This window comes from Ovis aries, chromosome 18 (genome assembly GCF_016772045.2).
Source record: "Ovis aries strain OAR_USU_Benz2616 breed Rambouillet chromosome 18, ARS-UI_Ramb_v3.0, whole genome shotgun sequence".
Classification (NCBI taxonomy): Eukaryota; Metazoa; Chordata; class Mammalia; order Artiodactyla; family Bovidae; genus Ovis; species Ovis aries.
The window spans coordinates 20,751,213-20,778,621 of record NC_056071.1 but is presented as its reverse complement, the minus strand read 5'-3'; the positions used below and the strand labels follow the sequence as shown (position 1 = coordinate 20,778,621).

At 52.6% G+C, this 27,409-nt stretch overlaps 1 protein-coding gene across 5 annotated transcripts in view; it reads right to left on the bottom strand.

Annotated features, from left to right (window-relative positions):
• Window positions 1-27,409, bottom strand: part of ZNF710 (zinc finger protein 710) — a 74,786-nt gene that overhangs the window by 21,318 nt on the left and 26,059 nt on the right. The window contains exon 1 of one of the 5 annotated variants that reach the window (XM_042235089.2): window positions 899-27,409. This exon is cut by the window's right edge and continues 24,068 nt beyond it. The exons of the other annotated variants lie outside the window; for them this stretch is intronic. The gene's annotated coding sequence lies outside the window, so the exon portion shown is untranslated. The remainder of the gene's footprint in view (window positions 1-898) is intronic. 5 annotated transcript variants of the gene reach the window in all.

Genomic DNA, 27,409 nt, shown 5'->3' with positions numbered 1-27,409 from the left:
ACCTGGGTCTCCTGCATTGGCAGGAGGGTTCTTCACCACTGCGCCCCCTGGGAAGTCCAAGGATATGGTAAGAAGCATAAGCTCCCACACCAGGGGCAGCTGCTCTGAGCAAGCTCAGTCTAAAACCTGAGGCACCAGGAACTTTGGGAGGTGAAGCACTGGGCTCAGGTGGGTACAGGGCCCCCACAGAATAGCCGCTGGATCCTGAGGCTGAACTCTGAGTGGCAGGGACAGGACCAGTGTCTGTGCCCAGGGAGGCGGGTAGGGAGTGTCAGGTATGAAAACGACTGTTAAAAAAAAAAAAAAAGCCACTCATAGGACTTCAACTTAGAGCAAAACCACCCTTTTTGTTTCCTCTGTTGTCCCCTTCTTAAGGGTAAACCCTGCTCACATCCCATGAAAGGAAAAGGAAGCGAAAGTACAGGCTGGAGGTTTGTGCAAACCTCAGGGCTCCTTGCCGCAGTCTCACTTCTGTCCAGCCCACAAGGTCTCATTGGACTCTGGAGCTGACGAGGCGGCTGGGGTTGGGGTGGGGTGGCCCAGGGGGAAGTGTCCGAGGCTCTTCCTTACAGGAGTCTCTCTCTGCCTCAGCTTCCCCTTTTTCCTTGGACAGATTTGCTAAGCTCTGGCTCCAGAGGTCAGAGTGGCTGGGCCACCAATACAGGGCCACCAACCCAACACAGGAGGGCCCGATGAGGGGAAAGGACTGGTCCAAGGTTACACAGTGAGATGCTGGTGAAGCCCAGAAGCCCATCTTCAGCCAAAATCTACCTGACCCTCTTTTAAAGCTTCCTGTACGTCTGCATCTTACACACACACACACACACACACGCACACACACGCACACACACACACACGCACACACACGCACACACACACGCACAGTGCTGTTTCCTACCTCAGGGCCTTTGCACGGGCTGACTCCCCTGGCAGGACTTGCTCCTTCCCTCCCACTGGGTGAATACCCCTTCTTTCTTTAGGAATCAGGCTTCCTAGGTGGCTCAATGGCTAAAAAAAAGAAACAGGAAAAAAAAAATCCACTTGCCAATGCAAGAGGCATGAGAAACTCAAGTTCAATCCCTGGGTCAGGAAGATCCCCTGGAGAAAATGGCAACCCGCTCCAGTATTCCTGCCTGGAGAATTCCCTGGAAAGAGGAGCCCGGTGGGCTACAGTCTACAGGGTCACAAAGAGTCGGACACGACGCAGCCCACACGGCACACAAGCAGGCATGGCCTCCCAGGAGATACTCCTCTGCCTGGGGGCAGGGCGAAGGCCTCTTCCACAGCCTGGGAACATCAGGTTAATTTTACCTGTGTCTAGGCTGGGTGCCCAGCTGTTTGGTCAAATAGCAATCTGGATCTTCTGATGTTGTGATGTCATGGTTGATGTGATTAACATCTACAATCAGCTGACTTTAAGTAAGGCAGATTACCCTTCTTAATATGGGCAGCTCTCATCTAATCAGTTGAAGTTTTCAGAAAAAAACCCTCAAAGTTTCCCCAGAGAAGAAGGGGATTGCATATCACAGAAATCCTGCCTGGGTCTCCAGCCTGCCAGCCTGCCCTGCAGATTTTGGACTTGCCAGCCTCCACAACCGCATGAGCCAATTCCTTAAAATAAACCTCTCTCTCTCTGTGTATATATCCTGCTGGTTCTGTTTCTCTAGAGAATGCTGATACAGTTGTCGCGATTCACAATTGTATCTGTTGATGGGCCCTCTCCCCCACCAAAGGTCCACCCTGTAAGAGGGTGACTGCAGGGCACTGTCCGGAGAGAAAGACACCAGGCTCCTCTGTCCATGGGATTCTCCAGGCAAGAATACTGGAGTGGGTTGCTATTTCCTTCTCCAGGGGATCTTACAACCCAGGGATCAAAACTGTATCTCTTACATCTCCTGCACTGGAAGGCAGGTTCTTTACCATTAGTGTGACCTGAGAAGCCCCAGAAGCGTTAGTCCCCTCAGTCATGTCCGACGCTTTGAGACCCCATGGACTGTAGCCCACCAGGCTCCTCTGTTCATGGGATTCTCCAGGCACAATCTTGGGCCCTCTCTCAATTCAAACTCTTCAAAGGGCAGAGGTCCTGGCTTCACAGGGTCCAATTGGCACTGCCTGATGAGAGCACTGGTGCCTGTGCCAGTTAAACCAGAATCTCTGCTTCTGGGGCCTGGATATCACATTTCTCCAAATCTTCCCAATACACTCTGATTCTCAAAATGAATTAGTAAGAGCTGATGAGCACTCACATGACCTGGACCTGAGGGTGAATGAAGAGTGCCCTCCCATGGATGTTGTGACTCCTGCACCTGATGGGCCCTTCCTCCTCACTCTGAGGGGTCCCGTGCCCAGGCCAGGGCCCCCACACAGCACACCCATGCCTACCCCCCACCACAGGTGGTTCATACAGGAGCTGAGACCACCTGTCTGCTTCTTTTCACATCCCAGATGGACTTAGGCCATGGAGGTTCCCCACTTGGAAGCACAGCTATGCATCAAGCCTTACACTCTCAAGCAAACTCTTCATATACAAACGCGCATGTGAGGTGGAATAAGGCCAAAACTCAGGAGCAGTGACACTAAGCCAGCTGGAGCCAGCCCTCCGAGGAAGAGGGGGTGAGCATGTCTGGAGAAGCAAGGCCATGCACTCCTGGGGAGTCCTGGTTCCTGAAAGGGGCCAGTCCCTGCCGCCAGCCTGGGGACCCTCAGTTACCCTCTTGTCCTGAGGAAAACTGAGTGGGTTCCTGATTCTTGTAGAGCGTGCCTGTGACTCTTTGTGACCCCATGGACTGTAGCCCGCCAGGCTCCTCTGTCCATGGGATCTTCCAGGGAAGAATACTGGCGTGTTCTTGGTTGTTACGCCCTCCTCTAGGGATCTTTCCTGACCCGGGGCTCCAATTCCTGTCTTCTGCGTCTCCTGCACTGGCAGGCAGATTCTTTACCACTGAGCCACCTGGAAGCCCTTCTAGAAATGAGCCCAAAATAACAGGGCATCTAATTAACTGCCAGGAACAAACAAAGCTGCTTACAGAGCTGCATACAAAGCACACGGCATCCTCCTCGGGTACAGGGGTGACGTGTGCCTCTGATCCCAAGTCACTGGGGCCCTAGAAGGCCGTGAGCTAGGGTTGCTCTGGCCTGATGCCTTGCTTGCCACAAAGAAAGCAAGCTGGGTTCTCCCGCAGCCGGAAAGTAGCCTCGCTGAAGACCTCTCATCTTCGAGGCTGGTCTTGGAATCTTCATCAGTAGGGTTGGAAGGGCCTTTGGGGACACTCCTGTCCAATGCTGTCATTTGACAGATGTGGAAACTGAGGCCCCAAGGCTCCCACCCCACAACGGGCACCAAACTGAGAGCTCTCGATTCCCAGTGCATTTCCATCCACAGCAAACACGGCAGCCGCCCCACACACTCAGGCCCCCCACCAGGCTGCTGGCTGCATCGGGTCCAGACATACCACTAAAGGCTGTAAGAACTTGCTCTATTGGCCCTTGCTTATGTGGGAACTTCACAGCACTGCTTGTCCCCTTTGTCATCACCCTCCAGCCATGTGGCCTTTCCTTATTTAACAGATTCACATGCTGTTCCCGGGGTCTTGAATACTCTCTTGTCCCTCAGCCTCCAGCCTTCAACTCAGGCATCACTTCCTCAGGAACCTTCCCTGCCCACCCTTCTCCCCAGCCAGGTCTGGTCCCCCAAGTTCTAAGGAGTTACAAGTTTACTACTTTTCTTTCCTGGACTTTACCACAATTTTTAAGGACAGGTCTAATTGTGTAATTATTTGCTCAGTGTCTGGTGCCCCAGTTAGATCACAGACTACGAGAGGGCAGAGGGCATGTCCGTGCGCCCACGGTGCAGTCCTCGCAGAGCACACATCACTGCGCCTTTCGAGAATATCCATTTCAAGTGTGAAGAAAAAAAAAAAGAGAGAGCCCCTTGCCGAGCCCCAGGTGGACACCCCCAGGTCTGTGCTTCTTTCCCCTGAGCTCCAGGACTAGTCTCTTTTCCCAGGAGAAGGAATGGCAGGCTTCATGTTTCTGCGAGGCTCTGTGTCTTTTCTCCAATTCCAGAAGCAAAAAGCAAGTCTGTTCTTGAAACAAGGACACTCATCTGGACCCAAAGATCACCAGCGTAATGTAACAGGGAAAAACAAACAAAACTTGGGCTCACAAGTTCAAGGACAAAGATAAGAATCACAGCTGAAGGAACATCGGGAGCCTTTATTGGGCTTGACCTTTGTCAGGTCCTGTGATGAGCGTGTGCAGTTTCCAGGCTTCCAAGCAGTCCTTGTAGGGAGGAGAACCATTTCCATTTTACAGCTGTGGAAACTGAGGCTTAAAGAGAGGCAGTCCCTGACGGGTAGGGCAGGGCAGATCCCAGCTGCAGGGCAGGGCAGCCCCAGGGGCCCAGGCCCAGCTCTCTCCACCCTGCTACCTTTGGGTGGGGATGAGCTTTCTGGGTTGGCTCTTATTTCCTTGCCAACCTCGGTTTCTTCACACTGGGGCCCGATTCGGACCTGGGAGCCCCTCCTGGCTTCCCTTCCTCCTCCCCAGCCTTGTCTCAGACCCCTCCCGCACTGAGCCCTCAGCCTTCTCCATCCGTCTTCCTCTCCCTCCTTCTGTTTCCGTGGCAACCCCATCCTCTGCTCTGCCACTCGGTCCTGCGTTCCCATCTCTTTCTTTCCTCTTTCATCTCTCCCCTCATTGCGGTATATAGCCCAAATCCCCCTTCGTCCTTTGCTTCTGGTCTCTAGTCCCTTTTACTTGCCTTTTTATCTCTTTCAATATTCTCTTGTCATCTCAGGGCGACATTTATTTATCTCTTGCTAAAAAGAAAGAGAGAGAGAGGGAAGAGGGGAGGGAGGGAGTGAGAAAGGGAGGGAGGAGGGAAGAAGAAGAAAGGAGAAAAAAGAAACCCTATTTCATCAGCTCCAGCCATCTTTCTTTCCAAGGGCTAGAGTCAGACAGATCCCAGAATGGACCCCCTGCTTTGCCACCATGCAGACCCTCTACTGACCCTGGAGAAAGAAATGGCAACTCACTCCAGTATCCTTGCCTGGAAAATCCCATGGACAGAGGAGCCTAGCGGGCTACAGTCCATGTGGTCGCAAAGAGTCAGGCATGACTGAGCGCCCACGCAACCACAGGGAGGAAGTAAACACAGGTGGGGGGTGTCCAGGGGACGAGGGCTCACTGGGAGAGGGGGCACCCTAGGGGGCTTGGCCCTGCTTCTCTGAGGTCAGGTTAGGGGAGGCACCAGAGGCCCCTTCAGGAGAGAACAAGGCTGGACCCAGACTCAGGGTTAAGCTGGGCCCAGCATCCCTTTGCATCCCTGTGCCAGCAGGAAATCACTGCAGTTCAGGAAAAGTCCACACATACGCTGCCTGACGTCCCACACCTCCTCCAGGCCCCACCTTGCCTCGTGTGCACATATGCATGAGACACAGGGCCTGTCCCAGTCTGGGGCCCACAGCGATACTGAGGTACCCAGCTCCCCTCACTCCAAACACGACAGTGAGATTCACAACCACTCTTCATAATTCACTCTTCCTCCTGATCCTAAATGGCTTCTGAGCAAAGGCGGCACCGACCGGTGGGGACTCTCTGGCGCACATCTCCGACTCTGCAGTTTTTTTGACCATGCCGAGTGGCATGCAGGGATCGAACATGTGGCCCCTACAGTGGAAGCACAGAATCTCAGCCACTGGACCGCCAGGGAAGTCCTGTCTCCACAGCTGAATACAGAAGTAAGGGTTGTCAGTTTTCTCCAACTTCTTCTCAGCTGCCATTAGTTGAGCTGATACTACCTTCCAGGCGCGCAATCCTAGCCACCCCAGCGAGATAGGCATCTTTATTTTCATTCATTACAGATAAGCCAGGTGAGGCTTGGGAAAGCCTGTTACTTGTTCAAGTCACCAAGCCAGTGGGAGGTGAAGGTGCGATCTGAGCAGGTTACAATCATACCCTTTTTCTTTTTTTCTTCCTGTGCTCCCGGGAGGGAAAGGTCATGTAACTCCCGGCCCAGACACCCCAGTCCCTGCCTTCAACACAAGAGAAACAGATTTACCACCTAAAACAAAGCAAGCCGATCATAGCTGGGCCCCAGTGTCTCAAAGTGACAGAGGAAACACGGGAGCTGGTGGAAAATGCTATCAAGTCCCCTGGGAAACCAGAGCCACATGGAGAAGAAAGGGGCCCTGGACCCCTTCGGGAGTCCACAGGCAGCTTGAGCGCCTGCTGAAGCTGAGCTGTGTTGTGGGCCAGGGAGGAAGTATTGGTGGCCACGAAGTTCTGGGCTCAAAGGCCCTTCCGGAGTAGCTCCCGCCTGCCCTGTGTGAGCAGCTGGCAAGGCCCGGCCTCAGGACGCAGCAAGGCCCAGTGATCCAGGCCTGCCAAGCCCAAGGAAGTGTCAATGACATGACCTCTCTGTTTCTCCCCTAAAAGGCGGGCTGAGCACATCAGGAAAACCAGGAGCAGGGCCAAGGAGGAAGAGATGGGCAGCAGCAGACGGGGAGGGGAGGCATAGAAGGATAGCCCCTCAAGACTTCTTCCCCAGTCAGTGGCTCAGCCGCTAAAGAGTCCGCCTGCAATCCAGGAGACCGGAGTTCGATCGCTGGGTCAGGAAGATCCCCATGAAAAAGGAATAGCTGCCCACTCCAGTGTTCTTCCCTGGAGAATCCCACGGACACAGGAGCCTGGTGGGGTACAGTTCATAGCGTCACAGGGATTGGACACGACTTAAGTGACTGGCACACAGAGGGGAGAGGAACCCGGCTCTCGGTCTGGCAGGCCCAGCCCGCACCCCCATCTCGGCCACAGATGAGCTAGGTGACCTTGGGCAAGTTCCTCAACCTCCCTGGGACTTGGTTTCCTTGTTGTAAGACAATGAATAGTGACACGAAAACGATCCACCACACACTGAGCCCTTCCTTCAGGCCAGGCTTTTTTGCCTGATGAGATCACGGGCAGAAAGCATGACTCCCTTTTTTCTTTTCCCTTTGGCCACACCATGCTGCACGTGGGCCCTTAGTTCCCTGGCCCTGAACTGGAAGCGTAGAGTCTTAATGAATGGAAGGCCAGAGAAGTCCCAAGCGTGACATCCTGAAACAAACCCACGTTACAGGGGAGGCAACCAAGGTACAGAGGAGTAACTCAGCCAGCTCACCTCATCTAGGACACACGCGAGAGGAGTAAGTGAAGCTTGGGTTTCATTCTTGAGTCTAACTTAAGTGCTTTAAAAAATTTTTCATTTTGGCTGTGCTAGGTCTTGGTTGTGGCCTGTGGGATCAGCTGCTGTGTATGGGCGCGAGTTCCCTGACCAGGGATAGAACCCAGGCCCCCGCACTGGGAGGGCAGAAGTCTCAGCCACTGGACCACGAGGGGAGTCCCTTCAGTGCTCTTTAAGGCAAAGGAAAGAAGGGCAATACAGGTATCCGTGGGGGACGGGCTCCAGGCCCCCGGTGGAGACCAACACGTGCAAATGTTGAGCTCCTTACATAAAGTGGGCAGTACAGTCAGCCCGCCTGTGCCGTGTTTGATAACAAGACTGGTTGCACACAGTAAGGACTCGATTGCCAGGAGCTGTTGCTGCTATTATCATTCTATTCCTCATCCACGGCCTGGGCCAGGCTGGTAATGGCGGCTGGTGGGAAACACAGACCCCATTTTCGGGGACCTCACATTTTGGTTTCAGAGGTGAGACGAAGAACCACGAAACAGAAGAGGACAAAAGCACAAAAGGCATGGGATGCCACAAAGAGACAAAGTAACTTTGCTTTTTTTTTTTTTAAAGGTGTCAGGAAGATTCTTCCAAGTCAATGGGCACTTTGGGAGTCAATGGAGACTCCACTGGCTCTGGGGTCCGGCTTCACCCCCTTATATATTGGTTCGGGGGAGCCTCAGGCCCCTCATCTGTGACACAGGATCCCAGTTTCCACTTCCCAGAGCTGAGCCCATCGGTCCAGTGAGCATGATCTACGGGGGGCAGTATACAAGAGAGGGGCCAGGACAGTCTAGGAAGAAGAGAACCGTGCTCGGAAGCCCCCACCCACCTCCCCATCTGCTGCAGCGAGAGATGAAGGGAAGGGAAAATGGCAGAAGAGCAGCAGGCAGAGAATGTGCCGAGGGCCGAGGACGGCCGAGGACGGCCGAGGAGGGTGGCCTGGCTGCAGAGCCCTCCCCTCGCTCACGGCAGCCAGCGTGACTCATCCCGGGCCTCCAGCCCAGTGGCGTCCCTGGCAGCGTCCACCGATGCTGCAATCAACATTGATTTTGCAGTCACCCACACACCCAAGTCGAGACCGGATTTATGCCAGGAGAGGAGTAAAGAATGCCTCTCTCATTCACGTAATGCCTCCATGTATCTCCGGAGGGGAGGGACAGCTGGGGAAACATTCAGCCCAAGAGTATACACACACAGACAGGAGACGCACGCGGCTGTCCACGCAAGTCATCGTCAGCGGCAGTGCCGTGCCAGCTCTCTCCTTAGTCACCTCACGACCCGCACTGTCACGTGGTGAGTCGTGGGTCAGAACCCACGTGAGGGGTGGACGCCTGCAGTCCAGCCAGGAGGATAAAGGTGGGGCCAGGGGGCAACCCCGAGACACGCAGACGTGAGATGAGAAGTTCAGGGCAGACTGCGGACAGAAAGCAGGGGTAAGAGGCTGGAGCCCCAGGACAGGGGTGAGGCAGCCAGTCCCCGAGGGGTCTGTACGCTCCCGGGACTAGTCGGGGCTGGGGAACCTCTCACCTGAGGGAGGAGAGGTGGGAGGAGGACCAGAGGGCGGAGACCAGAAACCTCTGGGGTGGCCTGGCCAGAGGGCAGGCGGGTCCACAGACATCAGAGGAGAAGGTGGCCAGGGTGGCCAGCTCAGCCCAGAGTGCATGCCAGTTTCCTCTGATCTGGATCATAAAGGATGACACTGAGGCCCTTCAGAGCAAGAGTCCCCATCTTTGGCACTAGGAACTGGTTTCGTGCAGGGTGGGGTAGGGCAGGGTCGTGGTTGGTTTCTGGACAATTCAAGTGCATTACATTTACCATGTACTTTATTATTATCATCACATCAGCTCCACCTCAGACCATCAGGCATTAGGTCCTGCAGGGTGAGGACCCCTGCTTTAGAAAACCTCACCTGCAGAGTGCTAAGCTGTGGACCACCTGTCCCCAGGTGCTAAAATTCAAATGCATGTGGTACGTGACGCAAAGGCCAAATGAGTTTAGTGGAGGCGACTATTATAAACCAACCAAACGTCTGGCCTTCACCAGAGGTGTTTGCGGTGGACTTGAGGGTTTCCTCTGCACACCACCTGCTGTGGGGACAGCCTGTGGCATTGAGGTTCCTCAGAGAGGGCCGTGGTGACGACCGAGGGCGGCAGGAGGGCCTGGAGTGAGCCAGGCCACTTCCCGGTTGTGAGCCCGTGGGGCAAGTTGCTTCATCTCTCAGACCCTCAGTTTCCTTAAGTGCAAACGGGAGGGATGGCTGCCTTTCCTACAAGACGGCTGAGAGCATGTGAGTGAAAGTACCTGGCACAGGTGCTATCATCTGATGAAAGGAAATTCTCTGCTTTACCCTTGCAATATATATAAACACACTATGGGATTCACTCACAGCCCCCAAATATTCGATATTTTCTTTTGAGTTCAGTCATTCAGTCGTATCCGACTCTGCGACCTCTATGCACTCTAGCCCGCCAGGCTCCTCTGTCCATGGGATTCTCCAGGGAAGAACATTGGAGTGGGTTGCCATTGTCTTCTCCAGGGGATCTTCCCAGGGATTGAACCCACATCGCGTGCATTGCAGGCAGATTCTCTACCGCTGAGCCACTGGGGAAGCCCGATACTTTCTTAATATCACTAAATATATCTGCAGTAAGACCTACAAAGGAGTGGTAAGTGCATGAACATTTGGAAAAAGCAGCTACTATTTTGAGGGACAAAAAGTAACCAAATCAGGTACATGGGGAAAGATGCTGGAACTGAACCCAGCATCTTCAAGGAAGTTTCCAGCTGCAGCTTTGAGCCACACAAGAGCCCCTGGGTTGCTGGACAGGGGTGGGGTGAGGGTCTCTTGGGATGTACCATGAAGCCCTGGGGAGGTGGGAAGTCCTTTCCCGGTGCACCTGGAGAAGCCCTTGTCAGACACCAGATGTTTTCTCTTTTCTAAAATTTCACAACTCATCGGGGTGGCTCAAAAGACCAAATTTCTGGGAATCCCCTGGCTGTCCAGTGGCCAGTGCTCTGTGCTTCCACTGCAGGGAGCCTGGGTTTGATCCCTGATGGGGAAACTAAGATCCCTCAAGCTGCACAGCACAGCCCAAAAAATAAACAGATAATTTTAAAGAGAACACGCTTCTAAAAGAATGACAACACCCAACTCTCCTCTCACCAGAATGTAGTGTCTCTTTCTGGGACCACTGGGCACATTCTTAGTCTCCATGTTACCAGCTGGGATGACCCACACTCAGCAAACAGCCCCAACAGGTCACAGGGTGAAGGGGAGTGTCTAAGGCCCCCCAGGCTGGCCTCGATTCCTTGAAACTAGAATGTCCCGGAGGCTCCTTGGGTGAAGACCACGCATACGCACAAGCACACGCACACATGTGTGGGCCAGAGCCACGGGCCACACTTCCTCCTGCATTGTGGCCAGGACTGTTCAGGGCCCTGGTTCAGGAACACGCGGGGCCTCCTCCGAACACCCCCAGACCTGAGTGCCAAAGCACACGATGAAGCAAGTTCTTTTGGGACCCAGAAACACAGGCCGGGCAGCGAATAAGCACACCCGCTCGCCCAGGCAGAGCCCTTGATGGTTTACAAAGCCATTTCCGGGCACGATGCCACTGGGTCCTCCCTGCCCGGACTGAGCAGCCGTCTGTATGGGCAGCACCTGTGTAGGCAGTGTTCTTATTCTTGTTCAACTGGTGGCATAATCCTGGTGTTAGCAGACTGGCTGGCGGTCCTGAGAACTCCAGTGCCAGCCTGCGCCAAATCTAAGAGCGTTATCTAATTTAATGCTGACCACAGCCTGCATAGCATACCACATACTCTGTGTGGGGCTTACCAGGTGGCACTAGCGGTCAAGAATTCGCCCGCCAATGCAGGAGACACAAGAGATACAGGTTCGAACCTTGGGTCGGGAAGATCCCCTGGAGAAGGAAATGGCAACCCAGTCCACTATTCTAGCCTGGAGAATTCTAGGGACAGAGGAGCCTGGAGGGCTACAGTCCATGGGATCGCAAAGAGCTGGACATGACTGAGTGACTAACTCTCCCCACTCGTCACTATATAGCCAATTGTGTTAGTTGGGTACCCAGACTAACTCTGTCGGATTCACGAACAAACTGGACTTAAGGAACACGCTCTCGGAACGGAACTTGTTCTCATGTAGATTTACTGTAATTTAAAGACAGGCTGATGGAGAAGGGAATGGCAACCCACTCCAGTATTCTCGCCTGGAAAATCCCATAGACAGAGGAGCCTCTTAGGCTGCAATCCATGGGGTCGCAGAGTCAGACACGACTTCACTTTCACTTTTCTTCACTGTTGCCATATGCTTAGGCTGCAGTAGACCCTCCAGAAATATTTGTTGAATAAAGAATTAAATGATTTAAAAAAAAAGTTAATAAATAAATAAATAAAGACAGGCTGAGAAGTGCTGGTTTAGAGCTGAGACTCTGGAATCTGAAGGCCTGAATTCAAATCCCACCTCTGCTTCCTCCCATCCCCTCGACTCGCTCCTGACTAAGTGGGGCTGGGTGCCGACAGGACCAGCCCTCAGAAATGAAAACATGTCCAGTGTGAAACCAGCAGCCTGTCTGCTACTATTATTGGCATCCGGGAATTGGCCGGGGGCCACAAAGCGACTTCCTAGAAGAGCCAGCTCCTTGTGCCAGGTGTTGAAGGGAGGACTGACCAGCGGGCCCTCTGCCACCCTGGAAAAGGGGGTGGCTGGGGGCGCCAGGAAACCTGTCTGTCTCTGAAGCCCGATCACCTTCTTGCCTCTGCCAGGAGCGAGCTGCCTTCCCGGGCTCCCCTTTCATCTCCAGGCCAGGTGCTGTGGGAGCCTTAATGGGGTGTAAGGAGATGTTCTTGCTCAAACTGGAAAAACCCGATGGGCAGCCACTCGCCCTGGCAGGTGTGAGTTTGGCAGAGAGTAGTCTTAAGAGGTGGGCGGGGCCAGGGGGGCGGTGGTACCCTTTGTGGCCTGGCCCCAGGATCTCGGCTCTGGGAGCCGTTGCAAGAGATGCTATCTGCTTGCTGGGTAACTCCATCCCTCCACTGGAGCACAAACCTACTCTCCCCGGAGGCAGGGTCTGCCATCCCCACCCACAGCTCCCCCATCTCAGTCACCCAGACACAGAGGCAGGACACAGCCCAGCCCTTCGGAGCCCCAGCCTGTCCTCTTCCTGAGGGTATGTCGCCCACTGAACTTGCACACAGTAGGTGCTTCACCGTGTTTCCTGGATAAATCATCCTTCGGGGGCGTTCAGATCCACTTCTCTGATGTTCCTCCTCCAGTGAGCCTGCTCGCTGTCCTGCCCTGCTCAGGCCATTGCTGTGCCTGGTGGGACTGGCTTGTCCTTCCACCTTCCTCCATGGATGCACTGGGTCCCTGCCCTGACCAGCAGCGGCGGCTCCAGCCAGTCATGCTTCCCTTGAGTCTCTGTCTCCTCCTCCCTAGAGATGCCGGGCTCTGGCCTTGGCCTCTGCTTTCTTATCCTGCAGGGGGTTCCCTGAGAGAAACCCTCTTTCACATGCTTCAACACTCCATCAGGCCCTGCAGCGCTCTGGAGCTGTCAGGCCTTCCATCAGTCACATCTGTCTGAGCCCCAAGGCTTGCTCAGCTGCCTGGAGCAGTCCACTGTGGCCAGACACCTCCTATCTGCCGTTCCAGGTTTCCAGCCTCCTGTGCAGGACTCCAGGGCCAGCTGAGGCGCCCCGCCGGCCCCGAGGCCAGGACGACCCGGGGCCAAACCAGAAACCCCGTGATGCTGTCTGCAACCGCTTGGCCTTCCTCCTCGCGCTCAGCCCTGGCTGAGGTGCCCACGGCCTCCCCGAGCCCTCCCCCGGCCAGGGGGGCCAGGCTCCCACAGAGAAGGGAGGTCTAGCGGCTCTGCGTCCACCTCAGGTCCTTCCCTCCCCACACATTAAGGCCCACTCTGGGGCCAGGCAGAAAGGGAGACCATCCCCAGGGCTGTGTCTGCATCCTGGTGACCAATTCAGGGTTTCTCAGCGAGAACCGCCTGACCTATGATGAACAGCTCCCTCTTGTCTGACGGAGACACTTCCCTCTCAGAACACCCTTCCCTCTCAAAGCGAGACCCCAGAGGGAGCCAGTGTCCTGCATCGTGGTTCTTTTTCACACATCTAGAGCACACGGGGCGGGGGGTGGTGGTGGTATGTGATTAAAACCTCCACACTCTCCCTTCCTCAAATAAACCGACTTCTCTGCTCATCCCGGTTCTTGAAAACAGAAGCACTATTCAAAACTAAAAAGGAAAAAAGAATTTTAAAAAAAAGGAGGGGGGCAAAAAAGAAAAGGAACTGAATAGAAGAAGAAGAAGAAAAGGGATGAAAAAAGAGAAGGAGAAGCCGGCGGTCCCCGAGGGAGCGGGTGAGTGCTGAGAATGAAAGGCAGGAAAGTGAAGGGAAGGAAAGCAGAGATACAAAGGGGGAGAGAAAGACAGAAGCTTTGAAAGAAAGAACGTTCCAGCGTGAATGCCGCGTGCAGGGGAGAAGGGGGCGCTTGAAAAGGAACAGCCCCAATGCGGTGACCCCTCATTCACAGAAGGTGCCAATCACTGGGACAATGCAGACCCTTTATTCTTTCTCTTTCTCTCCTTTCCGGGAGAGAGGGAGGGGCTGGGAACCGCAAGTTAATTCCTAAAAGTAACAAAAAAATAAATGCAGTTTTCCTGGAGAAGCATCAAAGGGTTGCTTTAAATGCTTCCCCCCAAAACTCACTACACCCACAAGAGAAGCGCTTCTTAGGGAAGTAGGAGGCACAGGCCAGCAGCCATCAGCTTGATTTCAGGGTCAGCCTCCCCTGCCCCAGCCCTGGGTGAGCCCAGGCCGGGAGAGCCCTGGGCCATGGCCTCTGCAGTTCTTGGCCCTCTGGGTTCTCCCGTTTTGGTCTGAGAGTTGAGAGCCCAGGTAGGACCAAGGAGGAGGGTCTGAGCAAGGCGGCTGTTCTGGCTGGAGGCCAGCCTGGGGCCCAAGTCTGCTCAGGAGGCGCTGGGTACCAGTGGCGGGAGGGACACTTTGAACGGGCCCTGGGATGGGGTGTCCTCTCCTGGGGCTGTCTCAAGGAAGTGGCTGCCTGCTCAGGAGGGTGAGAGGTGGCGGCTTCTCCCTTTTCACTGGCTGCCAGCTGTCAGATCAGTGTCCTTCCAAGGGTGGGGCCCCGTGGACATCACAGATCAGCAACTTCCCTGGGCTGGCCGAGACCCAGGACTAAGAGCCAGGCAGGCGCCCCGGACACTCCCAAGTCCCCCTTTCGAAACAGGCCTGGATGTGGGCTCTGTCCTTGCCTCCTTTCTGAAGACAGACATCAGCTATGATGGGGTGTCTACAGTGTGTGGGACTCGTGCTGAGCTCCGGGGAGAACGCAGTGCACAGGACAGTCCCTGACCGCACACAGCCCTCAGTCTAGTGACCAAACATCTCCCCGAAGGTCCCCCCGAGAGGGTGGGGCGGGTGAGCATCCCTGGCCCCCCTCTTCATATTCCCTTCTCTGGCTCTTCCTGTCTCTCAATACTCAGAGTCACGGCGTAACCTGAAATGGGGTCACCTTTATGCAGAGGCTTCTTTTTCCTTCTGATCATCCAGACGCTGGATAATGAGAAATGCCTGGGAGCAGAGAGGCTGAGTGGAGGAAGACTGATTGGTTTATTGATTGATTGATTGAGCGAGCCTCAACCTCACTCATCTATGGAGCCATCAGTCTGTGGGGAGCTGGGCAGCAGGGGCTGGGACTACAAAGTGACGAGGACCAATCCAAGGCCCCGAGATGCTTGAGGCCCATCTGGGGGGAGAGGGGGCTGCGATGCAGCACAGACCCAGGAATGAAAACCCTGCCTTTGCTAGCTTCACCTGGGAAAGACTGTTGTTCAGTCCAAACAGGCCCAGAAGGGCCCAGAAGGGCTTCCAAGGAAGGAAGCTGAGAGAAGGGGCACGTGGAAGATGCCAGGGAGCACAGGGTGAAAGACATCGCTGAAGTACCCGGACTGTATCATCACACTGGCATTTCAACCTAGCACACGCGAAGTCCAGTGAATATTTATTGAGCACCTATGTGCCCACCAGCCCCTGGGCATTCGTAGGGAGACCACAGTGAACAAGACTCACTCTGCCCTTGGAAATCCCAGGGTGGGAGGAGTGACAGGCAAGAAAACAGGCGACTGAGTTCAGCGCACTAAGGTCTGTGTGAGGGCGAGAGCAAGGGACCACAGTAGGGGTCGGGGGCCGCCCAGAGGAGGGGCAGCCTTGGCGAGGTGGGGGAGGTGTCCAGAAAGCCTTTTCAGAGGAGGTGGCACAGTCACTATAGTAGATTAAAATGAACTAAATTTTCATTTGCTTTCAAGAAACTTTAAAGAAGTTTATGGGTGAGATAGCCCAGTGTCCAGAAAACAGAAAAGGAACCTGTTAATGAACTAATAGATAAAATACATGATAGAGGGTCTTTCCTGGTGGTCCAGTAGTGAAGACTCTGGGCTGCCAATGCCAGGGAAGAGGGTTTGATCCCTGGTCAGGGAACTAAGATCCTGCATGCTGTACAGTGGGGCCAAAAAATTAAAAAAAATCTGATAGATGTTTTCTTGATCTTTTGGTGTACTGAGAAGAATCAGAGCTAGACAGAGAAAAACCAAGCAGGTGAAGACAATAATGAATTCTTTTTAAAGAATAGGTCAGTGCTAAGCTCAGCAGAGAATGGTATTTATATTGTGAATTTAACCCCAAATTGTGATAGAATGATATTAACAGGAAAGGCAGTTACATGGAGGCAATAGGTAATGTCCAAAATTGGTAAATTGAGAAGTAGTGGGATAAATGTACTTTTTTTCAGAGTATGGAGGTGAATATCAGAAAGGAGAAGTGAAAGGAATTGAGAATAGTGAACCGGTCTGGAGGGCTGGAGTGAGGGGAGCAAGGTGGGCAGGGGGTGGTGGCTGCTTTATCTGTGTTAGCCCTTCAGTATTGTTTGACATTAAAAAAATGCATATGCATTACTTTGATAAAGACAAATTAAATGCAAGCAAACAAGCAAAACAAGGCTTGGCTAAGGAGTCACTGTGAAGTCAACCTGGGATCCCTCTAAGGTCCTTGGAGGACTGGGCCAAGCAACAGAAAGGGCGTTGCGCCCTTACACACTTATGAGGATAGAAATTTCTTTGAGAAAGAACAGAATTCAGTGGGCTCCTGCCCAAGATAACACAACTGGGGGGAACAAGATGGAGGGAAAAACCTTAGGGAAAGAACATGCACAATACTGGCATGTGGCTTTAACAACAAGACCCCAAAGCTAGGGGCCCTTCCCCCAGGAGACCAGAAAACCCAGAGACCAGGGTGCTGCTACCTAGCGCCCTCAGGCATGGGCCCAGATCCCCAGGAATGCCAGGGTACATTCACACAGCCGAGTTGGGCCAAGGCAGCGTGATCTACATGCCAGGAGCGGGGTGGTCAGAGCGAACCAGCCTGAGCCCGGGGGACCCTTCACCCTGCTCCAGCCCCTGCTGACCCTCGGTATCATGCGCACCCCACCCAGAGCACCCTCAAGCTCTGGCACTCACACATGTGCTCACTGTTCTCACCAGTCACTCCTGCCATATTCTGGTCTTTTCTAGGCCTTTTAAACTGGAAACGTGTGGAACTTGCCCGGTGGTCCACGGCCTAAAAAACCACACTCCCAATGCAGAGAGCCCAGGTTCGATGTCTGGTTAGGAAACTGGATCCCACATGGCCCAAATAAGACGTGGTACAGCCAAACAAACAAATAACTTGAAACACGGAACAGCAATACCCCACTTGCCCAGAGGTCTCCTCTTTGGTAACCACAAATTCTCCCAAGAATAGAGAGCATAAGGTATTATTCCCACAGCACAGGAAATCTATTAATACAAGTAAACCTGACGTGGGCACCTCCAAGAGGGGCCTTCGGTGTCACAGTCACCCCTCGAGGGGACACAGCCCCTCGCTCACAGCCTCTGGACCTGGTCCTAAAAAGCCTCTTTCTCTGGCTTCCCAGACCACAGCAGATGCAAGCTGCAAATCAGGAGGAGGAGCGAGGCAGTGTGAGGTGCTCTGGTGAGGCTGTGTGGGCTGACAGCAAGGGTGTAGGATAAAAATTTTAGCCCTGGTGGTCCAGTGGCTAAGACACCATGCCCCCAATGCAGGGGCGCCAGGTTCCATCCCTGGGCAAGGAACTAGATCCACGTGCCATAACTAAGAGTGCCCACGCCTCGACTAAAGATCCTGTGTGCCGCAACGAAGACCCGTGTAATAAATAATAATATGTATTAAAAAATGATGACCAAATGGCAGCCTGGGGCTGTTGAGGGTAGGGCAAGCAACTACAATACCTGAGAGCACCGTCCAGTCACTAGATTCAGATCCATGACCTAGAGTCATCCAGACAGGTGAGAGCGTATCTGAGTATATACAACAGGTGCTGTCTAGCACTCAGGGTCTAGCACTGCTGGGTCCAGGGTTGAGGTTCAGGGGCATTACCATGTAACTTGACACGACAAAGGCATCAACTATGCCCAGTCTCCCAGCTGCCACTGCGGCCGTGAGTCAGCAGGGCTGGGCTCTGGGCCACTTCTGCCCATGCCATGCTCCTGGGTACAGACTCAGCCTTTCAGAATCCCACCTGCTAAATAACACCTTGCCCAATCAAGCTAGGCTTGCTCTGAATCAAGTGAACCATTCTTTCTTTAAAGAAAGTCGAAAGTCAGCTGAGGCATTTTACAAATGTAATGTTACTAAAGCCACCTCTTTTTGTGGGTGGCTGGACAGGACACCCCATGACTCACACGGGCACAGGGGACAAGGGAGTTACCCCAACTCTACCTTCTGCCTTGGGCTTCCCTAGTGACTCAGACGGTAAAGAATCCATCTGCAATGCAGAAGACCCAAGTTTGATCCCTGGGTGGGGAACATCCCCTGGGCGAAGGGAATGGTTACCCACTCCAGTATTCTTGCCTGGAGAATTCCATGGACAGAGGAGGCTGGTGGGCTACAGTCCATGGGACCACAAAGAGTTGGACACGGACGACTAACACTTTCACTACCTTCTGCCTTAGGACGTTTTAGACACAGCGAAGCAAGTCTCAGGCAAGTTTCAAAATCGTGCAAACTTCTACTTGAATGTTCTCAATCAGATAAAGCCAGGATCCACTCTACAAGGCCTGCCTGGACTCTTCAAAGCCAGCATCACACATTCACACACACAAAAGAGGGAGATTGTTTCTGATAGAAAGAAGCTAAGAATATATGACAACCAAACGCCACACACGAACCTTTTTGGATCAAGAACCTAAAAAGACAGTTTTGGAGGACAACTGGGAAATTTTGCATAGGACTGTTTATTAGATATTATTGACTAATTGTAGTTTTTTAGGTATGATGGTACTGTACTTATGTAGAGGAAACCCTTGTCCCTGCTAAAGACACCTGATAAAGTATCTTTTCAAGGGTGAACCAGCATATTGCCTATAACTCACTTTCAAATGATTCAGCAAAACCATTTGAAAGAGAGTGAGATAAAACAAATGTGGCAAAATGGTAATGATCGTGACTCCAGAAGCAGCCTCTTAGCTTTCCTGTTAGGCTTGACATTTTCAAAATAAAAAGTGGTGAGGATACAGACCACGCAGGCGAGTTGTTACTTGTTCTTTGCATTTGTTGGGCCTATCTTGGTTTGGTACCCAACCTGCCCAGTGAAGAAAGTGATGTGCTCGTGATGAAGAGATAGGCCACTGGAACTTTCCTGGTTGGTCCCGTGGCTAAGACTCTGACCTCTCAATGCAGGGGGCCCAGGTTCGATTCCTGGTCAGGGAACTAGATCCCACATGCCATAACTAAGAGCCGGCAGAGCCAAATTAATAAAAAAAATTTTCTAAAGAGAGATGGGCCACTGCAGTGCATCCCAATCTGTTCATGGAGGAAATAATGCTGCGACTGTACATGGGGGTACTCAGCCCCGCCCTACCTAGCTACCTGGGAGCCGAGGCAGAGCTTAGCGGCTCCAGCACTCAGCCCAGCGTGTTAGCAGGCAAGCCAGGCCTGCAGTCAAGGAGGGTGGAAACGTTCAGGTCCTACCTGTTTCTCTGTCTCCTCATTGAATCCTCCCCTGGCAGAAGAGGGGGCCCTTTGCCCCCCTCAAACCTATCTCCTTTACAGGTCTGGAAACACAACATTCAGAGTTGAATTCTTTATGCCTGAAACCATCCCTCCCTAGGTCCCCAGTTCTTTGGGGGCGGAAGCTCTGCCCCCTCCCCTTCAAGCACAGATCCCTCACTTGCAGGTCAGAGAAGGGACTTCCCTGGCCGCCCCGTGGTTAGGACTTTGCTTTCCAATGCAGGGGGTGTGGGTTTGATCCCTGGTCGGGGAGCAGGGATCCCACACACCCCCCAGGCCAAAAAATCCAAAACATAAAACAGAAGCAACACTGTAACAAATTCAACAAAGACTTAACAAAAAAAAGGTCCACATTAAAAAAAAAAGATCTGAAGGTCAGAGAAAAGGATGTAAATTGTGGGGATTATGAGTGCCAAAGAAGCAGTCAGTCAGAACCACGGCACGCCTGTTAGGGATCATTCTGTCACGTTCTAGGCAGCTCTCACCTAGCCAGGTCGGGGGGCATAGGTCTGAAACCCCAGGGTCTGCTGCCCAGAGGCGGTCCTCGCTGGTGACAGGGCCTGTTTCCTTCTGAAGAAGGTCCCCTCTAGGGCCCCACGCCTGCTTGTGTTACTTGCTCCTCATGTCCGATTCTTTCGTGAACCCAAGGACTGTAGCCCATCAAGCCCCGCAACCCCTGGGATTCTCCAGGAAAGAATACTGGAGTGGGTGGCCATCCCCTTCTTCAGGGGATCTTCCCGATCCAGGGGTGGAATCTGGGTCTCCTGCAATGCGGGCGGATTCTCTACCATCTGAGTCACTGCAGTCTGCTTAGAGCTTCCCGGTTTATCCTGGCCCGGGACTCAGAGCTGAGTGAGCAAGACAGGCCTTCCCATGCACGGAGAAAAGTCCTAGCGCATTCCTGTCCTGGCATGTCTGCCTACTGGGTCCGGCCACCTTCCCAAAGTGTTCATCAAGAGCAGTGTTGGTGGTACAGTGGTGAACGTAGCTGCCTCCCAAAGTGTTCTAAGAGATTCTTGGACCTGTGGCCTCGGGGGAGCAAACGCAAATTCCAGGATGGTTCACCCCCAGAGACTGGTGATTTTTTAAAAGCCACTCCAATGGTCCAAATGTGAGCCGGGTAGAGTCCATCTCCCAGGCACCAGGTCCTCGGAGCTGAGGCAGACTTTTACTTCTAGTTCAGCCCCGCAGCCTCTCCTCCCCAGCCTCTCCCGAAGCCCACCTTCAGAAGCCTGCCTGGGAACCAACCCTCTCCTTCCCTGCGCCTTCCCAGACCTCTTGCATTCTTCAAGATACTTGTGCCTCAAGTATCTCTTCAGAATCCCGGGCTGCCTGCCTTTCAGAGGGGCAAGGCCAGGGAAGGCCACACACGGGGCCGGGTGCCTTTCAGAGGCAGTGGGAAACCTGAGGAGGCTTTTAGGAGAGGACACATGAGCCAATGGCTGCTTTGAAGATCCTCTGGTTACTGGGCAGAGGGGGTGAGGAGGCCGGGACAGGGTCCCACCAGGCTTATTCATTTAACCCCTTGCACTCCGGCCCCCTGCACCTCGCCCAACCCCAACCCCTGCACTGGGGGCTCCAGGCCCTCCTGGAAGCTGCAGCCTTGGGAGCCACCGTCAGGTCCATCCCCAGGGCTCAGCGGTGTCACAGGGGAGAACGGGACGGGCTTTCTTTCCACCATGGCCGGCAGCGCTGACAGCTGAACGTGCAGCGGAGGCAGTGAGTGCCGAATGCTAACAATGAGAATTCATTCCAGACTCCCAGTGGGCAGAGACCATCTGGACCCGACCAGAGGCCACTGGCGGGACATCCCCCGTCCCTCGGTAGGGGGCAGGTGCTCGCCTGGGCCACTCCGGAGAGAGGCTTCGGAAATCCGAAGGGGCACCCTTCCTTTGCCCTTCAAAGGGCCGTGGAAATCAAACAGCACCAAATGAATGGGTGGAAAATGTTACACAGCAAACACGGGAAGGGTTTTGCCCCCAGATAAAAGGGATGGAAAGAGGAAGAGAGAAATGGAGGTGGAGGGAGGTGGGTAGGGCAGCAAGAATGGAAGGGAGGGGAGGGGAGGAAAGAAGGAGCGGAGGAGGGCCTCAGAGCTTTCTCAGGTTACAGAGAAACAGAGGGAGGGACAGAAAGGAGAAGCTGAGGTGGGGACCGCCCCAGCCCTTGAGAGGAGCTGCCCTGTGGGGCAGAGTGGAGACAGTGCCTCTCAGAACCCACAGCTGGGTTTGGGCAGAAAGCCCCTCCTCTAATGAAGAGAAGCTCACTGCTGCCACCCTTGAGGCCTCAGTCACAGGTTTACAAGGCTGTTAGGACTTCCCTGCAGCCCTGGGCGGTCCCGTGGCTGAGATTCTGCACTCCCACTGCAGGGGCCTGGGTTCCATCCCCGGTCAGGGAACTAGAGCTCACACACCATAACTAAAGACCCTGCATGCCGAGACCCATCACAGCCAAATACATACATAGAATATTTAGGGAGAAAGAAAAAACAGCTCACAAGACTGGGCAACATGGACCTCGGGACGCTGTCCCTTGGGGCCCTGGTAATCATGCTTGGCTGCAGCCATTTAGGAATTCACACTACTTTTCAGACAAAGGGGCCCTCACTTCCAGGTTGTACCAGGGCCCACACACACCGCGTGGTCGGTGCTGGCTGTCCTTTCCAGAGGACGTTTTGTTAGAAAGGCACAATCAGGAAGGCAGGGGCCGGCTCTGACTGCTGCTCCCTGTTTGCTAACCAAACACGTGGCCGGCGTGTTGACTTAGCCACAGGGTGGGAGTAAGCACAGGGCTCCCTGCCTCCCCCTCCAAAGAGCCAGCCTCAGATGACACGTGTGTGGAACTGTGCCCCTGCGTGTGCTGTACATGTCACTGTTCCAGAGGTGGTCAGGGCCGGCCATACTCCAGGCACCGAGTGGTACTGACCTTTCCAGCCCTGCGTGTGGAAAGCATAGGCAGCCTAACGAAACCCTCCCAGTCCCGAGAGACCCGCCTTCCGCTGGTGCCCGATGAGGCTTCAGAGCCCACCTTCTCAACCATCCACATCCTTCACTGTGTGAAGTGGAGATGTCACCCAGGATGGCATCTACCCCTAGAGATGTGGCTCCCACAGTGCTCGTGAGATCACCGTGAGGTTACCAGGTCTCCAAGTGATGGGCTGAGGCAGACCCAGCCTAACCCAGGCTCCCTCCCCTACGAGTGCCCCCCCAGGATGCAGGCTAGGGACCCTCAAATCCCAATACAATATGGGCCTCTCCCCCTGCCAGCACTTCCCTTCTGAAGACAACAGGCAGAGGCCCTGCAGACTACCCTTCCACCGGCAGGGAAATCTTGGGGTCCACTGCTCTTGCCTGGGGTCCTTTCCAAGATCCCTGGCAACAGGCCTCCTCCTCTGAAGGGGCAGAGGACCCTAAAAACATAATTTCCCAGGGCTTGCAATCAGATCATTGCACTTCTCAAGCCCAACTTGATGGGTAACATGGAAGACACCTGAGTCCCCACAGATGCCAGGTGCACCAAGGATCACATCTGCCAAACCAGAGACATCTGGGTCCCAGCACCCCGCCCATGGTGAGAACAAAGCCAGGCTCAGCGGGCAGCATCGTGTCTGGGCCAAGGGCAAGCAGGCGGCTCAGAAGGGGCCATCCAGAGTAAGCGGAGGAAGCAGGCGGCCAGGCCTGCGAGGGAGCACCCGCCAGGAACTGAATTAATCAGCAGGAAACTGATGGCTGTTTCCTGACAACTCCACTCCACCACCACCAAGAGCACAGAAAACACACACACGCGCACGCGCGCACACACACGCACAGGAATTCGGAAACAGGGAGGGCAGCTGGCAACTTCCTCGAGACCCACAATGCAACCACTTTTTCAAATACCTAGACAGAACAACACAAAGCACCCACCCTCTCCCAAGTGTGAGGAGCCCCTCCTGCATGTTATTTCTATCTTGCATGAAAACCTTTCCAAGAGGGGCTGTCATTTCCCGTTTTCTAAACTCCAAGTTGCAAAGCAAAGTGAGAGGACCTAGATCACAGCTAACGGTGCCCGAGTTTTCAAGGCTAGGCCTGGCAGGACGACAAAGGCCAGTTCTTAAACCATCTTACTCCACCCTGGACCAACAGATCTCTCCCACAGACTCCAAGACCAGGGCTTTAAGGAATCCTAGGGGGACTCCCTGGTGGTCCAGAGGCTACGACTTCAAGCTCCCAACGCAGGGGGCCTGGGTTGGATCCCTGGTCAGGGAACTAGATCAGACATGCTGCAACTAAAGACTTTGCGTGCTGCAATGAAGACTGAAGATCCTGTGAGCCGCAACTAAGATCCAGTGCAGTCAAATAAACATTATGTAAAAAATAAAGGACTCCGACGGCATGAGAGGAAGGGCTCAAAAGTGAGGAACCAGCTAGTGCGGCAGGGGACGCCCTTCTGCATGAACTGACCCATTGAGATTTGGAGGGTGGGGGCGAGCAGTCTTCCACTTCTCCCCTGACTCTCTTGCTTTCCACTTCTTCAGCTTAAGAGTACACTTTTAAACATACCACTACGGATGGAGGAGCCTGGCAGGCTATAGGCCATGGGGTTGCAAAGAGTCGGACACAACTGAGCAACTGAGCATATACATGCATGTGTTTCTCAAACTTCCTGCAGTTGAAGAGCCGTTTTATTTGAATCCCTGGAAGAATTAACACTAACAAGCAGCTCCTGGTCCCACCACCTGTCACATGAAGTCAGTGATGCCCATCTCAGTCCACTCTGATCAAGATGCAGCTGTCAATCATCCACTTGGATGTCGTCATGGCAACATGAAACTATGTAAGTTTCTAAGCCTCATTTTCAATATTTCTGAGCTGGGTAACGCTGCGCAGACCAGCAATGGTCCATGGCCAGTCCTTTTACATGGCGCTGGCCTCAGAATGCATGAGAATGTTTATAAATTCAAGAATTTTAAATGCAGAGGGATATCTTTCTTCTTAGGCGAAAATTCTACTCATAGGTAATAGAGCCTCAAATCTGCCCTTAATATTTCAAACATGTGTTCGTAGTCACCACTGTTTAAGGGTGGTTGATTTTCCAGTCATCTCTCCTGCCTCTCCTCTCTCTTAAAAACAGAAAATAATACATTAAAGTTTCTTAAGTGTTCTTGGAATTTACATTCAGCAACACGTGACGCACTGAGCTCCATGAAGCTGAGATGTGAAGAGAATGTTCTGTCAATGAGAAATTCCTAAGTGCTCAGAACAGAGCACAAAATTTGCAGTTCTTAAGACAGGGTCACAGCGCCATTGGATTCCTGCAGATGAAAACAGGCTTGGGTTTAGATCAGCCCAAGCATCTCTGTAGGTTAAATCTCAGAAGAGAAAGGCTGCTGCAGCAGTTCATAGTTGGCCCACGTTGGCTGTAACAAGACTGGTAACTGGGAACCACCCGAAGGCATTGTAAGATACAGACTTTTGAGTCCCGCCCAGATCCTGCAGACTCGGGGCTGGACACAGAGAACTGCATTTTATTTTTTAATAATTATTTATTTGGCTGTGCTGGGTCTTAATTGCAACATGTGAGATCTCTTAGTTGCAGCATGCGGAATCTAGTTTCCTGACTGGGGATCAAACCCAGGCGCCCTGCTTTGGGAGTGTGGAGTCTTGGCCACAGGACCACCAGGGAAGTCCCCAGGGAACTGCATTTTAACCAGTTTCCTCCAGCAGGGAATAACAAATGGTGTGGCCACTGAACCTGCCCTTCTGCCAAAGAACCAGTGGCTAAAAAGATTTGGTCTCGGTAAAGTAAAATGGGTCCAAATAAAACCAACTGGGTTTATTCCACTGGAGCAAGTGCTAGCGCTACAAAGCCCTGGCACAGAGAGACCCGTGGAATAAATCCAATTTGCTTGTTTATTGAAGGTGGTCTCATATTCTCCACTTAGCTGGGCCCAACACAGAGCAGTGTCAACTAGCGTCAGCTGTAGTCCACAGACCAGGAAATCAAAGCCCAGACGGCTTATTGTTTGCCGAAAGTCAAGTTCTTAGAAAAACCAAGACTTGCCCCGGGGGCTCATGCCTCTTTTCCTCTGTGCCTCAGTTTCTTCATCCATACAATGGGGATAATACTCGCCAATTCTCATGGTTGTTGTGAAAATTAAATGAGGGAATGTCTTTGTAAGTGCACTTGGCCTGGTAGCTGTTCAGATAGTCATGATGAATTTTGAAAGTCTGAGATGACATAAAATCTGTTTCCATCGCTGGAATTTACTTATCCCAGATGGTTCTTGTTAGCACTAAATACCCTGGAGATGCTGATTGGCTAGAATTATCCTTGCACCTTGGTGGAGACTTTCCATTTGGGCCAGGAGGGCCAAGCACCTGGCAAATACCCCACCCTGGACACACACCTGGCCTGCACTTGTTCTCGGGGAGACCAGCTGGCTGGCGGAAGTTCCCTGCAAACATGTTCCTAGGCTGAGCCCCTCTGAGAGGTTTCACAGTGGGCACTCATCCAGAACATTTATTATGTCCATAATATGCCAGGCATGGGGCTGGGCACTGGAAAATAAAGGAACTGCAATAAATGAAGCAGAGTCTTCCCCTGCCATAAGCTTACAAAACTTTCAAGTGGGAATAAATTGGTTTTGATTAAAATTTTCCATTATAAAATTCATAAAATCACCCCCTGCAAAGAGTTATGGAAGTGAACAAAAAATTAATACTCCTCATCCTAACTCAACCATTCTTGTTATTTCTTTCTGGTCCTCTTCAAGCATATGGTTTTCTCACGGTTTTAATCATGGAGTGTATAAGCCTGGTGTCCTGCTTATTTTCCCTGGATTGGACACTAGCAAGTTTCCATGTTGCGTGTTCAGAACCAATGATCCGTACTCATAAACACAGAACATGTGCAGGAGTGCACAGATCACCGCTTGCCTGCCCATTCTCACAGTGAAGGACACTTAGGGTGTTTCCAACTTGTCCACCCTGCCCATTCAACGCCTTCATGCATTCATGCAGAAAGATAGAGGGAAGCAGCAACTGGCGTGTAATGTGATGGTGTCAGACAGGCCTGGGTCAAATACTGCCACACTATGAACTTGGGCAAGTTACTGAACTAACCTCTTTGGACTTCAATTTCCCCCCAAATGAGCATAATACTTCCATCACACAGTTGTGAAGAGGATTTAACAGGAGACCATCAGTAGAACAACTCGCAAGGAGCCTAATGCTCAATAATTATGTGCCTTCTCTTTTCCTAAACATCACAAGGTCCTGACTGACTCCTTGGTGCCTTCTCAAGGACTGGGGTGATCAGCAGACACCCTCAGAGCACAGAGTGCCAACTTCCCCCACCTTCCATACAGATCGCCAAATCCTGGGAGATGAAGCATTTGCAAGCTGAGGTATCCAGGAGGGAAGTGATAAGTACTCTGCAACTTACTTAAAAAATGGTTCAGGGGTTAAAAAAAAAAATATATACATGTACAGTTCAGTTCAGTTGCTCAGTCGTGTCCGACTCTTTGTGATCCCACGAATAGCAGCACGCCAGGCCTCCCTGTCCATCACCAACTCCTGGAGTTCACTCAGACTCATGTCCATCGAGTCAGTGATGCCATCCAGCCATCTCATCCTCTGTCATCCCCTTCTCCTCCTGCCCCCAATCCCTCCCATACATGTACAGATGAAGCAAATATGCCAAATGTCCACATCTGTTACATCCTGTCTTAGGTGTATGAGTATTTCCTGCACTGTTCTTTCAACTTTTCTATGTATTTGAGATTTTTCATAATAAAACCTTCAGGGAAAACCTCTTGCTAATTCAAAAGGTTAAAAAAAATGGTATCATGCTTTAAAAACTTGCATTATATCCATTTATTTGTTCAACAAATATTAATTCAATAGTTAACAAATATTAATTCAATACTGTGTCTGTCATGTGGTGAGTTGATCCAACCTCATAGAACATACCATCTGGCATTTCTTTGGGTTGGGTTTTTATTTGCTAATTATATATAGTTTGTTCACTTTGCCTTTTAGTTTAAATCTTGATTTTTAAAACCGGTATGTATAGGTTCTT